At 39.3% G+C, this 16,303-nt stretch overlaps 1 pseudogene; it reads right to left on the minus strand.

Moving 5' to 3' along the window:
- Positions 1 to 16,303, minus strand: part of LOC121649630 — a 133,868-nt pseudogene that overhangs the window by 2,367 nt on the left and 115,198 nt on the right.

Genomic DNA, 16,303 nt, shown 5'->3' on the forward strand with positions numbered 1-16,303 from the left:
GAAAAGGACAGGATTAAAATGTGTAAATAACAGTAGTACTTCATGAGACATAAAGAAAATAGGATAATGATGATATGAAAAAGTACACTAGTCATCAAACGTACCTGCAGAGAAACATACCAACACACAAACATCAGCAACATCTAGTCAGAAGCGGATGGAGAGACGAGCACGTTTGTGAGCATGCACGTGTGAATGTGCGTGGCCATGCAACAAGGAAGAAATGTGTGCTGCAAGGCGGCTGTGATCACAACCCAAAGCATCAGCGGGGGACGTGGGGAGCCCGAGGCCCCAAAGGCCCAGCAGGTCCCACAAACTTTTTTAACTGTGGTCTATATTCGGTGTTAATCTCTGTGAATAAAGTATTCTTCAAAATTTGAAGAGAGCACTTAAGACAACAGCAAACTTTTTAGGTGTTACAGGTAAATGACATTTTAAAGGAATACCTTGGCAGCCAGGAATACCCTACAAACAGAATTCCTTTTTCAAACCATGTCCGATAAAACAGTGATTTATTCTTATAAAGAATGTCCTTGTTCCAAATATATCTATGCGGGCTGAAGTTATGTTTATTAATTAATAACCAGGATAAAAGAGCTTGTTTGTGGAAGTCGGCTCAGTTTAAAGGAATTCCACCTATAGGATATTAGATTTCAACAGAAAATTAAAGCTGCAAGCAGCGATGAAGGCTCTCGCATCTATGGCGCCACTCCGGCCTATTGCGTCACCAGCAACCTCTCTTATACAGCGCGCTCGCTCTTTTTTGCAGCCATACACATGCTCGTTCTGGGATTTTCTGCTTTATGGTTCATTATCCTCATCCGAGGATCAACTGGCACCTCAAAGTGCTGAGTGATGATGTCAGAAGTGTTCATAACCTTGTTTCTAACAAATCATGTTAAATGAATATAAAAGGGAGCATGATTTTAACAACTGCAGAATTCAGCATGGCCTCTAGGTGGCACTGTAGTCGTTTATAATGTACAAACATGTTCAGGTTGGGACTTTAATGACAACTGTAAAATATCAAATGCTTTGGTCAACTGAGTCCAGAGTTCTAGCCACATCCTGTTTCATGGCAAAGGATAGGAATTTCACAGGCAGCTATTTTAATCATGATGCTGCAAGAACTCTGTCATATTTTTAACCATGAGCTCATGAAGGATGATATTAATGAGTTTAAATTGGTTTTACAGGTATTAAAGGGTTAAAATTATGGGACTTCCTGGTCCCAGGGGCAGGGCTATTGTGTTGACAACATCTGGACATGTATATGTGGTCAGCATGGAACTTTAGTGAAACATTTTGAGTTTGGTGCAGATTTAGTGTTTTATGTCTGTAATAATGGACTACTTGCTTGATGGTGAAATATGAAAACTTGAGAAGGTGGCGCTGCTGAACACAAACTCCTTTGAGAAAGTTTTTGATAAGTTTTGATCACACATGCTTGTAGAGTGTTCAGACAGATTTAAAGGTCACTTTGATCAAATCTTTAGAAGGAGATAGTTATGCTGCGAGGCAAAGAAACAGGGAAAAAGCAGACCCAAAAAATGACGCTTTTTTCAAGATGGCCACCTTCCTGTTTAATTTATCCTTTAGGTCCAAAAAAACTTTTTGGGACGTCCTGGCATGTTATATCAATATGCCACATTTCATCCATGTCGGTCAACGTAGAGCAGTGTTTCTCAATCCTGGTCCTCAGGGACCACTGCCCTGTATGTTTTACTTCATTCCTACCCCAGTACACCTGATTCAGATTAATTGAACTCCTTGTCAAATTCTTTGCAAGCCTGCTAAGGAGCCATTCATTTGAGTCAGGTGTGTTAAAGATGGACATCTCTAAAACATGCAGGGCAGTGGTCCCTGAGGACCAGGATTGAGAAACACTGACGTAGAGGGTGGGGCTGATTGATGAAATAATTGTAGGGGGCGCTATAGAGTCATATTCTAACATTTCTAACAGTTCCAGGTCTGACTGCTGTCCTCCCTGCCGAGATTGGTGGAGATCAACAGTACATTGAGTCAGTTAGAAATACTTCCTGTTTCATGGTGTCGGACCAGTACTCAGCATGGCTACGTTCGGCGAAGGAACTTGAGCTTTTTTACTGTGGTATCATGAAAAAATTTGATCTAGTGTGAAGTATTTTCGAGAGTGTGGGATTCATTCCTGAGGAGAAGAACCCCGGCATCTGAAAAGAAGTACTTCCTGTTGAAAGTGGGCGGGACTTATACTTAGACCTTAGATGAAAATTGAGGGATTTACATTAATTTATGATGTCATGGCATCTTATCAAAAACACGCCACCATTACACCCCAATGCTGTCGACTTAACGACTCTTTAGTTATATTTAGAGTATTCCTAGACCTTTATAGCGACTCTTTTTCAAAGCAGAAGTAGCAACAAATCCAAGATTTTTGAGGGGCCTTATTGGAGACTAATCTCTGTCCGATCTCCAATACTAAGTCTACTGACATATCTCCAGATGCAACGTCACACAAACACAGATGCGTCCACAATGCATGCATAATCAAAACACTGACAAACAGCACAGGTGAATGCTGCTACTGCTTCAGCATCGCTGTAACTTTTGAGTATTAAAATCTTAATAAAGAGGGACCAATAAAAGACCAGCAAACTGCAACTCCTGTGGCTGGATCCATCACATGTACCTTGATCCACCTTAAAATACACCTGGAGAGGTTAGTCACTGTAATCTGAAGCTAAAGTTAGCATCAAGGTTATTATAGTTAACGAGAACTAACAAAAATTAAAACGAGAGTCAAAAAACCGAAACTGTATTGTGTGTTTACAAATCAAACTAAAACTAAAATGAAAGCAAAAATGTCCTTCTTTTTCATTTTTTGTAAAGTTATTTCATACATAAGTCCTTAGGGCTGATATGAAGTCTATTTACTTTGCTCTGCTTAATTTAAGCCAGGTGTCTGCATCATACGGCACCTGAAGGTCCGTGATGTCATTTGTTAACAGCGTGTCCCCCTGCGCCGGCTAGCGTTGGTAGCTACGGAGAAAGTTGGATGAAAGCAGCAGAGTCCTATTTGGGATTTCTTTCATTATGGCCATGTCAAAAATAAAAGTAAGAAGCAGGTGGTACAAAATTTGGAAAGGAAAAAAAAATATTAATCTGAAAGTCCATTTGAAAAGCTGCACAAGAGGGCTAACCAGGAGTACCTGGGCCAGGTAACCTCTCTGCCCCCCTCCCCAGAAAGAGAATCTTCAGCCAGGCCGAGCCGCATGGGGAGGAATGTAAGTCAGACACACTGTCAATTACACGCACACACACACCGTCTCTCTCACACACACATTCAGTCAGCAGGGCTGCCAACTCTCACGCATTGGCTGTGAGACTCAGGCATTTGAGTGACTTCTCACGCTAAACCTCCGATTTCTCATGCTGAAATACACATCAAGAGCAATACTGGCTAATTGGGAGGTTCAGGAGGCTCCTCATTGGGCAGCATTACTCTTGGACCGGTGTCCCGGTGAAACAAATAAATAAATAGCCTAAGTAGGAACGGGCCTACGATATGATCTAAGTATCTGAGAATAATAAATAATAGTAATGTGCGGATCAATAGTGAAATATCTATTCATCTATGTACAGTAACGAAGCTGAGGTTCGTTACGTTGCCTGGGACTTGTAAATAGATTGTATAGCACACTAATTGGTTTTCATATACATTTGCCCGCTAATTGACAGTTTGGTACTTTAAAAGAATTACAATCATGCACAAAGGTTGAACTGTTTATTTAATACTGACATGTGGTTTGTTTTACAGATACCTGCAAAGACAGCTGTTAACAGTGAAAAGCAGAACATGGCGTGTAAATTTGAAGTCCATAGGTAATTTAATGGAGTTTTTCTTACCTGGCACATGGCCTCTCCAGGGTGACCAGGCAAGTGGGTTGCAGGTGGCCTGGATAGCTTTTGATGATTTGGGAGAGACCATGTGGCAGGAAGATTTTGGAATTTATTTGCATATTAGTTTATGGGTTTACTTTATGATTGTAGCGTTATGTATTTAGTGTGCAAATACTTTTAGATTTTATAGAAGTAATTTTAATAGAGATGTCTGTTTATAACTGAGGATACACCTGTTGGGGGGAATGGTACAGCCCAATCAGCAGCAGGGGATAAATGAGGTTGATTGGCTCATTTGCAAAGGTGGCTGCTGATGGTGACTGGACTACCCTGCAACAGAAGGAGTAAGTTTTTTCTGTTGAACCGATGACTGGTAAATAAAAACCTTTTTGGATTGGATTCTGCGGTCCTTGCCTCACTGTTTTCCAGCCACTCTTAGGCCAACCTGCTCACAATCCAATACAAGCATTTAAATAACTAAACTTTCAGGATAGGTAGGTCTTCTTCTGCCTGTAGGCAAATGTGAAAAGATGCAGCGTTGTGTCGCAGCAGCGCGGTTCATCCACTGCTCAGTGATCAGTCAGACACGCAGTAATGAGTGGAGATATTTCAGCTTCGCAAACAGTAACGATGCACAGTTTGATGTGTGTGAAGCCAACAAACTTTTTTAAACATCTACTATAACAAAGAAGTAGAGGTGATGAGGCGAACTAAAGAGGAGGAGTAGGACTGGTGCAGCTAGGGCAGAGACAGCTGTTACTCTGAGTCCTTTGGTGTTGCAGGCAGGTTCTATCAGGTACCATCAGGTATTACCCGGTACTCTCAGGTAGAATTTGATTTCATTTAATTTGCTCTGTTAGTAAAATTTGGAACCAAAACACATGGAAAATTCCACCAATTTATTTCATTTCTAACATTCCACAGAGCAATAAAGCTTCAACAGAAAGATTGTCTTTGGTGGGAGAAGAGAGAATTAAGATCATGCAATTTAAATGATGTTTAAATCTTGCTCTCAAAGCAAACAATTGTGCTCTTGATTAAAGATAGAAAAATAACCCCATACCCTTCCGTGTGGACGTTACAAGACTAAGACTTCTGAAACTTAGAACAAATAAATAAGATTTTCTTCAAACTTTTCTTCAGACTCAAACAGGATTCTGTGACACTCCAAGTCACACTTCAGACACTTAAGTTACAGAATGGCTAGAGAAATGAGGTGGGAGAATTAAATTTTGCCTTGATTTAAGCTGCATTCCTTAAACTAAGTTTTTGAGCCTGCAACTTTATTATGTATGATAGATGGAGGAAAATATGACTGCACCCGATTTTTGTTCATTTTAACTAATTGACTCCATGGTTTATCCTACTTTTGTCTAGTTTATGTTTTTCCTTCTATTTGATCCTCATTTTGATCACTGGTTAAATCAGGCTTGTCATGCTTCAAAACCAGTTTTTTCAAAGTTCTCTTTTTCCTGAAAATGATCAAAGCTGGATTTTTTTCATCTTTTGTCATTCCACCACAAACAATTCACTATCCACTATCTGTGACAACCCGATCCAGGAATGAGACTGGAATGGTGTGGGAATGAGACCAAAAAGAGCAGACCAAGCCTTAATGATCCAAAACTTCAGACCATCATGTCACGAATCTTCTGGCCTTACTGGGAGTCCGACCGGAATCAACCACCCGTATATTTTAATGTAATGTAATGTAACTCTGAGGCCATTTCAGAGTTAAATTCAATTTCCCATTTTCACTCACACATCTCTGTTTTTATCCCTGTCCTCCATGTCTATATCTCCACAACAGTCCTCTGTGCACAGTGGGGATATGCATTTCATGTAATTTTTTTTTGTTTGTTTTGTATTGCAAATAAATATTTATGAGTATGGTTTTATAAATATTTGTTCCAAGCTAAGCCAACATTTTCTGGACCATCTCTGTGTCTGATCCAGACAGTTATCACTGTTGGTCCTGCAGATGTTCTCCTTTGAGACTCTCCTACTCAAATATCTGCTGTGAGCAAAGGAAAAAGCCTCCTACATGTATGATGGTTCATAAAACACTCATATCCAGCACGAAGCAGGACTGAGTGACAGAGAAAATGTCTGCAGATCTTCCTCCTCTATCAGACATTGTGTGGCTGCAGCAGCCTCTGCATACCTGAGTCTGTGTGGATCCTTCAGTGCAGCCATCAGCAGCTTCACTCCTGAGTTTCCTGGATGGTTGTATCTCAGGTCCAGCTTGCTCATATGGGAGGGGTTGGAGGTCAGAGCTGAGGCCAGAGAAGCACAGCCTTCCTCTGTGATCAGACATCCTGACAGGCTGCAGAAAACAACACATATGACAGAAAGTCTGAGAGAACTGAAACTAAAGCTGAACGCCATCAGATGTTCCAACAAAGTGGAACAGTCTCACATTATTGGCTTTGTGTCTTCATTTGTTGCAAGTTTGTGACTTCATAGCAGTTTGTGACAAATATAAAATTTCCAGGTTTCTACAGAAATCCACCAATCATGTTTTCAGGGTCGGAAGGAGGGCTGGCCCATTGCATGCACACTGCGTCCGATTCGAAAACATCAACAGCTTAGTGATAGCGAGCGAACCTGACTGAGGAGCAGCCGGCCTGCCAGTAATACAGTCATGGAGAATACACAGGGAGTTACTGAAGTGACGTTTGGCTTTCTCTTGCTTTATTGGCTGGAAGTAGGTGTCCAGCTAAGATTATCACAATGCTAATTGGTGGCTAGAAAAATGAAGCAAGCAGGTGCAGCAGAGGATGCAGCAGGAGGAAGGAGAAGAGGAGAGCTGAGAACTTTGACAAGTTAGCTGAAAGCAGTGTAATCTTGTTCTGGATGCTACCATGCGCCATCACCATGAGTCTAGACTAGCTGCTTTATCGCTCATTGTGTGTCTGGGGGAAAAAAGGAAATGGCAGCGAAAAGACCTGCATGGATGACGGCGACATATTTAACTGATTATTACACCTAACGTGGTTATCTAATGTAAATTATCTACTTTATCAGCAGGTGTTTATTTTGGATGATAGGACTTTTATCACTGCTGCATAAACTCTCACACTTCAATGATAGAATAAAAAAAAAATGTGTTTTTAGCTAGATCAGTTTTAGATCAGAGTTTCTTCATCAGTGTTGGCTGTTTAACTTCAATTATCACATCTGGTGGTTTCATGACAGACATTATCACCATGGAGACGGTTGGTAAGATGATGATATGAATTCTGAATTATGATCCAGAACATGATAGAGATGATTTAGAACAAAATATAGAAGTAAATCACATTTATTTGCAATCACAATCACATGCATTTGCTGACCTTTGGACATCTGACATTTACCCAAGAGAAGTTGAGTTAACACTAAAGATTTGTAATCATTGGGTAATTCTGTTGATACAATACAGTAAAAATGGGAAAATTCCAGGCATATATAAACTCATGAATGATGATTAATCATGATTAATTTGGAAACCAATGGCTCTTTTGGCCATTGGCTCTTTCTGCTGATACAATACAATAATTAGCGGCCCCAAGTGGGGGCAAGGGGGGGCCAGGACAGACGGAGGAGCAGTGCGGCTGTGAGTTTAACTGAACTGAGAGAAGCATCATTAAAAAAAGTGCTCATCTTTTTTGTCATTCATTGATTGCTTCACACATTTTCACTCTGACTTCCCTTCCAAGTTCTCCGTTGCCTGAATCTTCTCTCTACCTTCGCAGACACAAGCAGGAAGCCAGCAGCTTGCTAGCCTGGAAGCGAACAGACTAGCCAGCTAACTGGTAAGTACGACAATAACCCAAACGGCTCCTGTCTACCTTCACTCCTTAATCCAGAGCTACACTCCCTCTCAACAGTTACGCTCTGCCAGCGAAAGACGCCTAGCGCTCCCACCACAACGTGGCACAAAATCAGTAGCTAGACTCTTCTCCTCTGTCCTTCCCCGGTGGTGGAACGATCTACCAAACTCCGTCCGATCCGCTAAGTCCTTATCCACTTTTAAGAGCAAGCTAAAGACTCAGTTGTTTAAGGAGCATTTCCACACTTAGCTTAACTAAATGAGTTAGAAAGATTTGTCCAGCTCTTTGGCTCAACCAAGTACTGAAGAAGCCGTGTGCACTTATGCCCAAGTTGATATTGTGTGATGAAATCGTGATCTTGTATTTAAATAAAATACAAAAAGAAAAAAAAAAATATTATATGCACTGCCTCTAGCACTACATGACAGCACCTGGGTCCAACTGGACTCAAAGCAGTCTGACTATCACTTAATTATGACGTCCCATCTTGTTTGAATTCATGCTTGTGTTGTTCTTACTCTCAAATGTAAGTCGCTTTGGATAAAAGCGTCTGCTAAATGACTGTAGAATAGAATAGAATAGAATAGAATAGAATGGCATACCTTGTCTAAATATCATACGATAGTCTTGTTTGTCTGTTTAGGCTACTAAAAACTATGGTTTAAACAACATTACAAATTCACTTGTAAAAGGGTTAACAGAAAAAAACAAACAAACAAAGAAATGCAGTGTAAGTACAGTTTCATATGCTTCATCTTGGTTGTTAATTTAATTTTCCCTCTACTTTTATTCATATAAGAGATGCACTGATTGATGCCACTCCACCTGCACCTGGACCAACAGGTAAGTTTTATCTACATGCCCACAAAATGAGGAATGGATGGCTTCAGGTTAAAATCATCTTAATAAATTTATGGTTAAAATATAGTTAGAGTGAGTGAAGATCTTTCATTTTAGATATAAAATCTTTATGATTCACCTTGATCAGTGGTTGAAGTTAGTAATAGTCTAAATAGAAGAGCTGAAAGGCCAGTATTACAAATGTAATTACAGTGAAGGACACTTAGTTTTTGTCACCATTTGTATCAATATTGTTTTCTTTTATATTTTCAAATCCAGTTAAATTATTTTCTTTCTTGTATTGTAGATCTATCTCAGTCAAGAACACAGGGGCCAAAACAGCCACAACTGATGGTTTTCAAGATGGATTATTTAAGTCATTCTAAATCTGAACCACATCTTAATGCTATTTTAGCTTGTGCACAACATGAGGAGGCAACTGCACATACATATATACGTACACACAAATACATTATATATATATATATATATATATATATATATGTATATATATATATATATATATATATATATGTATATATACACTATTTCAGGACATTTGATTTGTCAAATGAGGAAATTATTTTTGGCTGTTTGCCTGTAAAAATGTTTTCCCTTGAAAAATGCATACAGAGCCAAGAAGTAAATGCAACATATTTGAACATATTTTAATTTAATGATTATTGTAGGCTCTGTTAGTTCCAGGTTCAATGTGTGCAGTAAGGTCATTTTTAAAAAAAAGTTTTAATAAACACTGAACAAATCCAAATAAAAACTCTTTTTAAACTTTTAGTTTGATGAATCCTGACCTGAGAGATTCCAGTTTGCAGACTGGTTTCTTCAGTTCATCACACAGCTTCTTCATTCCTGAGTCCTGTAGGTCATTGTTACTCAGGTCCAGTTGTGTCAGACTGGAGGACTGGGAGCTGAGAACTGAGGACAGAGGTCCACAGCTTCTTTCTGAGAGACCACACACACTCAGCCTGGAGAGAAAGTTGCAGAGAAAATGTAAGTAACAGGTGACAAGACTGAATCAGCCTTCATGTTGAACGTCGCCTCAAAGAACACCTGTTGAGAAAATCAGGTTAAACTTCACAGTGTTTTACCTGTTTCATAGTGTTATTGATAGGGTAGGAAGAAAAAAAAATTGATTCATGTAAGTATCTTTTTTTTTTGTTTTTCTTGTTTTGTTCGTTTGTTTTACAATTTTCAAAATCTTTATTTGTTCAAAAGTGATTTTTTTCCCCAAATTTCAGCTATTAATTTTAGTCTATGTTTATAAACCAGGTGGAAAAAAGGTTATTGCTTTTCTCCAGCAGAGGACTGTTCTGACTATCTATTGACATGACGGTTTATATATATATATGTATATATATATACACACATGTGCTGTGTATTGCTGTATAACTGCGGTTATGTGGTTATAAACAAAGTTCAGGGGAAAGCATTCCTTACAAGAATACTGGCACTACAGTGTTGAATAATATTTTAAAAACTCAATTTGAATAATCCTGACCTGAGATATTCCAGTTTGCAGTTTGTACTCTTCAGTCCATCACACAGCTTCTTCACTTCTGAATCCTGCAGGAAATCACACACACTCAGCCTGGAGAGAAGGAGGAAGATGAAATTATGCATAAAGTTTTACAACGAGTGTATGCACCTGTGTATAGCCTACTGCACTCACTCCTTAGCTTTTCCTGTTTTGTTTTGGATCTTTTTTTTTTTTTTTATTTTTTTACTTTTAACAAGCTGTTTTCTTAATAGTCACTTTCTATATTTTACTTTTCACTGAAGCTGCACCCACTACAACAGGTTGGTTGAGGTTCTGTTTTTTTTTTTTTTTTTGCTGTTCATTTAGCTGCAACACTGTTACTGTCATTGAGTCAAGGGACTGCAGCACTATTTCATGTAGCTCTGAGCGTGCTCCAGATTATTGTCTTGCAGCCAGCTGCCTTTTTGGCCAGAATAATAGATATCCCTGCTGTCAATACAGAGGTTGCAGTGGTGGGACAAAGAGGTAGGTTTGCTGTGATTCACCTCTCACCACTGATAACACAAAATCACAGGTCAACAAGATGGATGAGACAATACACTTTAAAAAATGTGAGGTGACGCCATTTTCTGGTCTTCTTTCTAGTTTATTCAAGTTCAAGTTTATATAGCACATTTTATGCAACAGCAGGTGCCCAAAGGGCTGAACAATACAACATCAACAAATAGAACACAGTTGAAAATAAAACACTACACAACAATAAAAAACAATAAGAATAAAATCAATAAAAAATAAAAAATTATAAAACTGGTATAAAAAGTAAAAACACGTTAATTTCAAGTTCCATTTTGTTCAAAGCCAGTGCAAAGAAATGGGTCTTGAGTAGAGACTTAAACCAGTGATAGATTGAACAACTGATGAAGGGGCAAGCTGTCATGGTTGCTGCTCTGCTGAGCCTACAGCTCCTCATCACACTCATCTGCTCCACCTGGTGCAGCCCTGATTACTCACTCTGTTCACCTGCTCCCCTCCCTACTTAAGCTCACTCCAGTCCTTGCTTCCCTGCCAGATGGTCAGCATTGTTTTCCCTTGTTGATGTCCAGCGTTTACTCTTGTTGCCTGATTCCTGTGTTTGACCCAGTTACGGCCCTTGGACTTCTCTTGCCTCATCCCCTGTCGGACTGCTCCTGCCTTGTGCTCTCCTGGATTTTGACCTGTTTTGGAACGACCACGGATATTCGCCTGCCCCAGCTAAGTAGTCTGCCTCCTACCCCTGTTTATGACTCTTGGCTTCTTAAATCTCTGCTTGTTTGGATTGTGGATCATCCTGACTGTTTCTGGAGTCCTTTCAGGATATTATTCCCTGCTTTACCTGAGAAAGGCGCCACCGCTTCCTACTGGACCAAACCCTGCTCATCTCCTCCATTACCTGGACTGAATAAATTACTTTCTTGGAATCTATCACTGTGTGTGTGGCTGAATTTCCGGGTCCTCAGGGAGACACCATTACAGCAAGCTATTCCACAGCTTTGGGGTGGCAAGAAAGAAAGCTCTGTTACCCCTGGATTTGAGTCTTACAGATGGGACCTTCAGCAAGAGCTGTGAAGAGGACTGAAGAGTCCTGGCATGGGGAGCTAAACCATTTAAGGCTTTAAAGTGAATAATATAATAATAAAAAATAATCTTGTACTGTGTCCTAAAACTAATAGGAAGCCAACGCAAAGAGGCAAGCAGAAGGGTGATGTGATTATGTTGTCTTGTCCCTGAAACAAGCAACAGAGTTTTGAGCTGCAATTGGTGCAAAGATGACTGGTCAATGCCATAATATAGAGAGCTGCAATAATCTATGCGGGACATAATGAGCAGGTGGATGTCTTTTTCTAGGTCATAATTAGACAAATTGGGCTTTAACTTTCCAAGCAGCCTCAAATGGAAGAAAATGCTTTTGACTTCAGAATTGAAGTGCCAGTGGAAGTTAAAGGAGCTATTGAAGATCACACCAACATTTATAACATGGGTTCGACATGAGAAGTAAGCAGACCGAGAACACTTACTGTACCATTTAGAAGCTTTGTGCCCTGGAGGTCCACCTAGAGTTTCTTAAGGCTCTGGATTCTGTAGAGCTGTCTTGGCTGACATGCCTCTGCAGTATTGCACAGACATCGGGGACAGTTCCCCTGGACTGGCAGACTGGAGTGGTGGACAGAGGCTGTGTTCCAACTACAGGGGACCACACGCCTCAGCCTTCCTGGTAAGGTCTATTCAGGGGTCCTGGAGAGGAAGGTCCAACGAACAGTCAAACCTCAAATTGAAGAGGAGCAGTATGGTTTTCGTCTCAGGTTTCGTGGAACAGTGGACCATCTTTACACTTTCTTCTGGATCTTGGATGGGGCATGGGAGTTTGCTCAACCAGTCTGCATGTGCTTTGTGGACTTGGAGACTTCGACTGTGTCCCCTGGAGACTCTTGTGGGTGTTAATTCGGGAGTATGGAATACCGGACCCCTTGTGCAAGCTGTCCGGTCGCTGTATGACCAGTTTGTTCCGCATTGCCGACAGAAAATCAGATTTGTTCCCAGTGAGGGTTGGACTCTGCCAAGACTGCCCTTTGTCCCCATTTCTGTTCATAACTTTTATGGACAGAATTTGTAGACTGGATGGATGGATTTTTTTTTTTTTTTTTTTGGCAATAAACGGAACTCTTTTGGTGTACACTGACAATAAACTGCACTGGATCAGTAATGGGATTTTGAATGTCTGGGTGCTGGTTTAACATGATTTAAACGGGTAAAAGAGCTATAGATAGTCATTTCAATTTACTATACACATTGCTCTGAAAAAGATATTTAAATTTCTGTTTTACAAACAGGATTATTAAAATATCTCAAAATTTATTGAATTGCAAACAAAGTTGGAGGCTTATAAAAATGTTTTCTGTAAATACATTACCTTTGTTATAACCCTCCACATAATATTTCCTTCATAAAGTCTTTAAGAATTATTGTTACACTGGTTTGCTTCATGTTTGTTAAATATTTAAATAAATTTCCTGAATTAGTTCTTACTTTTTTGCAGGGGAAAGAAAATCTTTTTTTTTTCCTTGCTACAATAGTTTTGTGTGATTTTCCACAAGCTAGCTAGAAAGGTGGTGTGCACTTAGTAACTAAAGCAGCAGATCTCAGCATTCCTCACGTCAACTGACAGAAATACAGTCAATACTGAGAGGAAAAAAAGTGTCTCATATCATATTGGGCTGGTTGTTCAAAAAATTAAATCCAGATAAAAGCTATCCAGATTTGGGAATCCCATTTTTCGGGACGGCGGGAACGTAATCCAGTTTACTTTTACCCCAGTAGTTCAAAGCAAAATAGAATTGGATCACCCTGATCCAGAATCTGGTTTTTCAGGATCACCAAATCTGGATTTCCAGCATGTACATCAATGTGAGCTGCTGGCTATGTGAAGAACAGGTAGAAGAGACGGTTTGCATGCCACAACTACTTTCGCGCGTAACCACAGGAAGCATCTAACAAAATATGTGCCTGTAATGTCCTACATTGCTACCAGGTGGACTGTCTTTCTCTGCGACAATGTTAATGGCGCACCTGAGTCCCGTGTTGAGGTGCCGGCCCAACCTCTGTCATTCTGTCAGAATGACGGACAGATGGGATATGTAGTAAGGCGTGAAATTGTTAGACATTATTTCAGACAAGTTCTTTTCTGATTATGCAGTGCTGACTAACAGGAAGATTGATTATTTTATGTGTGTTTGTTATTGGATTTGTTGGGGGGTATATTTCATGGGGACAAAATGATGTTATGTTTTATTCTTGCTTTACTATGCTGAAAGGCTTAATAGGTAGCCTCTGCTTATTTTAACCACTTTATCCCTATAACGGTTAAACAAGCCAGGTTCAACATATAAATATTAGCATATGCACTGACTAAAATGATACTATTATTTGTTTGAATTTCAGGTTTTACCGCAGTTTCCTCCTGAAATCCACCTTGTAATCTTACCTTTCTGTTGGGATGAGGACAATCCTGTTTTCTTGGATCAAAGTTATCCAGATCCTACTCAAAAGTTTTAAACAACACAAATTGAGGGTTTTATCCAGATAACAACCAAGATTGGATTATGTGATCCAAGCTGATTTCGGAATCCGGATTTCCCATTTGAATGACCCATTTTCAAGATTTGATCCTATCCAATAACCAAAATCCAATAGAATTACATTTGAACAACCACCACTTGGGTTTAGTGCACTTAACAGCAGTGAGCTTAGGGACCTTCCTAACTAAGTAAAATGACCTGGATGTATTTGAGCAGCTGCCATGATAAGAGCTGTTTGGATTTCCTCAAATTATAATGAAAGGAAACCCAATGTATCCTGTATTATCTCCTTTAGGAAACACCTTACCAGTCCTTTATGATATAAAATCACATTTAGTGAGGTCAGATTCTCATTGGAACAACGTCTTCTTTTCCAGATTCCTTCTGAATTTATCAGCCTTACATTAACTCCATAATAGATTTTCAAATAAGTTTAAGGGAAAAGGCTTAGAATACAATATCAGGTCATTTGCTATTAGACTTAACCCTGGATCTAAAGAACAGGAAAAAGCTGCATTACAACCAAAATGTGAAGCATCAAAAAGAAAATCTTTATTTAACCAAAGATGTATCTATTTATAATAGTAATTCATGAGACAAATATTCTTAATTTTTTCATGATAATGTCTTAATCTGGAGATATGTCATTCAGTATACTTTAAAATAGTGAGAATAATGAGAATGTTTTAGGTTGCTGCATTACAGAGACCGTATTAGGTAAAAAAAAGTAGAAAAGTATGTCAAAAGCAAAGAAACCTGACCTGAGAATTTCCACTTTACAGTTTGGACTCTGCAGTCCAACAAACAGCTGCTTCACTCCTGATCTGTCTATGAGCAGATCTAGTTTTGTCAGCCTGGAGGACTGGGAGCTCAGAACTGAAGACAGAGCATCACACTCTTCATATGAGAGGGTACATCTGTTCAGTCTGAAAGTGAAGAAAATTAATAACATTTATGTTAACATGATAGCACACATTTTTCTCTGTTTATTTATAAACAGTTAAAAATGTTTCACATTATTGTATCACAAAAACTTAATGAAGCTGAAAATTTTCAAAACAACACAACATCAGAGCAGCAAAGAAACCTGACCTGAGAGTTTCCAGTTTACAATTTGGACTCTGCAGTCCAACAAACAGATGTTTCAGTCCATCGTTACTTAGGTCCAGATCTTTCAGTCTAGAGGACTGAGAGCTGAGAACTGAGGATAGAGCTGAACATCCTTCATGTGGGAGGCTGTATACACTCAACCTAAGGAGGAGATATAGAAGAAAAACTGCTGAAATGTAGTTTTTCAGATTGTTTGTGTTAAATAACTTTGCTGACTTTGATAACTTTGTGTTAACTAACTTTGTTAACTTGCTGTTCAGCAAAGTCATCAAAAAACGTTTTGAAAAAAACTTAACTTTTTAGTTGGTCGATAAATGTCAAGTAACAACATACGGGAGGGGGAGGTCATCTGGAGAGTTTTTCTAAGATATCTGCTGTATTGGAGGAAGTCATTAAACCAAACAGCCACTCCTCCACCTTTCTTATGTGATCTAACTTTACTCACAAAGCTGAAGTTTGGAGGCGTCTCTTCTATGAGAATAACCGAATACTTTTTTTTGTCTAACCAGGTTTCTGTTTAAAAAAGAAATTAAGTTTGTGCTTTGTAATAAAATCACTGATTAAAAAATGTTTTTCCAGCCAAAGATCTGACATTTAGTTAAGCTAGCTTAAGTGTGCTAAAAACATTATCTGTCCAGTTTTTGTTATGGGCATCCTGAGGCTGATGAGGAATGAACAAAAGATTTGATAAATTTATAGAATGTATTGGGCGAATCTTGCTTTTCTGAACATTTATCAGTCTTTTTTTGATGCCTTTACAAGACCAAGACAGACATCTGGAGAAGCGTCCTTCCGGTACAGACGCGAGTGGCAGCCTTTCCAGCAGCGCCGTGTGTTCTCGCACTTTTGTCTCTTTTTATCTTTTTTCTTCTTCTTCTTTCCTGGTTTCTTGGAATCATATTATTCTATCCTATGGATACGGAAGACTTGTCTACTCAAGCAACTTTTTACATGGTCTGAGAGCAAAGTCCCATAACGGTGTGGTTCCGTGTTTACCTGTGGACGTAAGGAAGCAGTACTGGAGCTGCATGGCTGGCGCAATGCTAATA

Source organism: Melanotaenia boesemani, chromosome 2, assembly GCF_017639745.1.
Source record: "Melanotaenia boesemani isolate fMelBoe1 chromosome 2, fMelBoe1.pri, whole genome shotgun sequence".
Taxonomy (NCBI): domain Eukaryota; kingdom Metazoa; phylum Chordata; class Actinopteri; order Atheriniformes; family Melanotaeniidae; genus Melanotaenia; species Melanotaenia boesemani.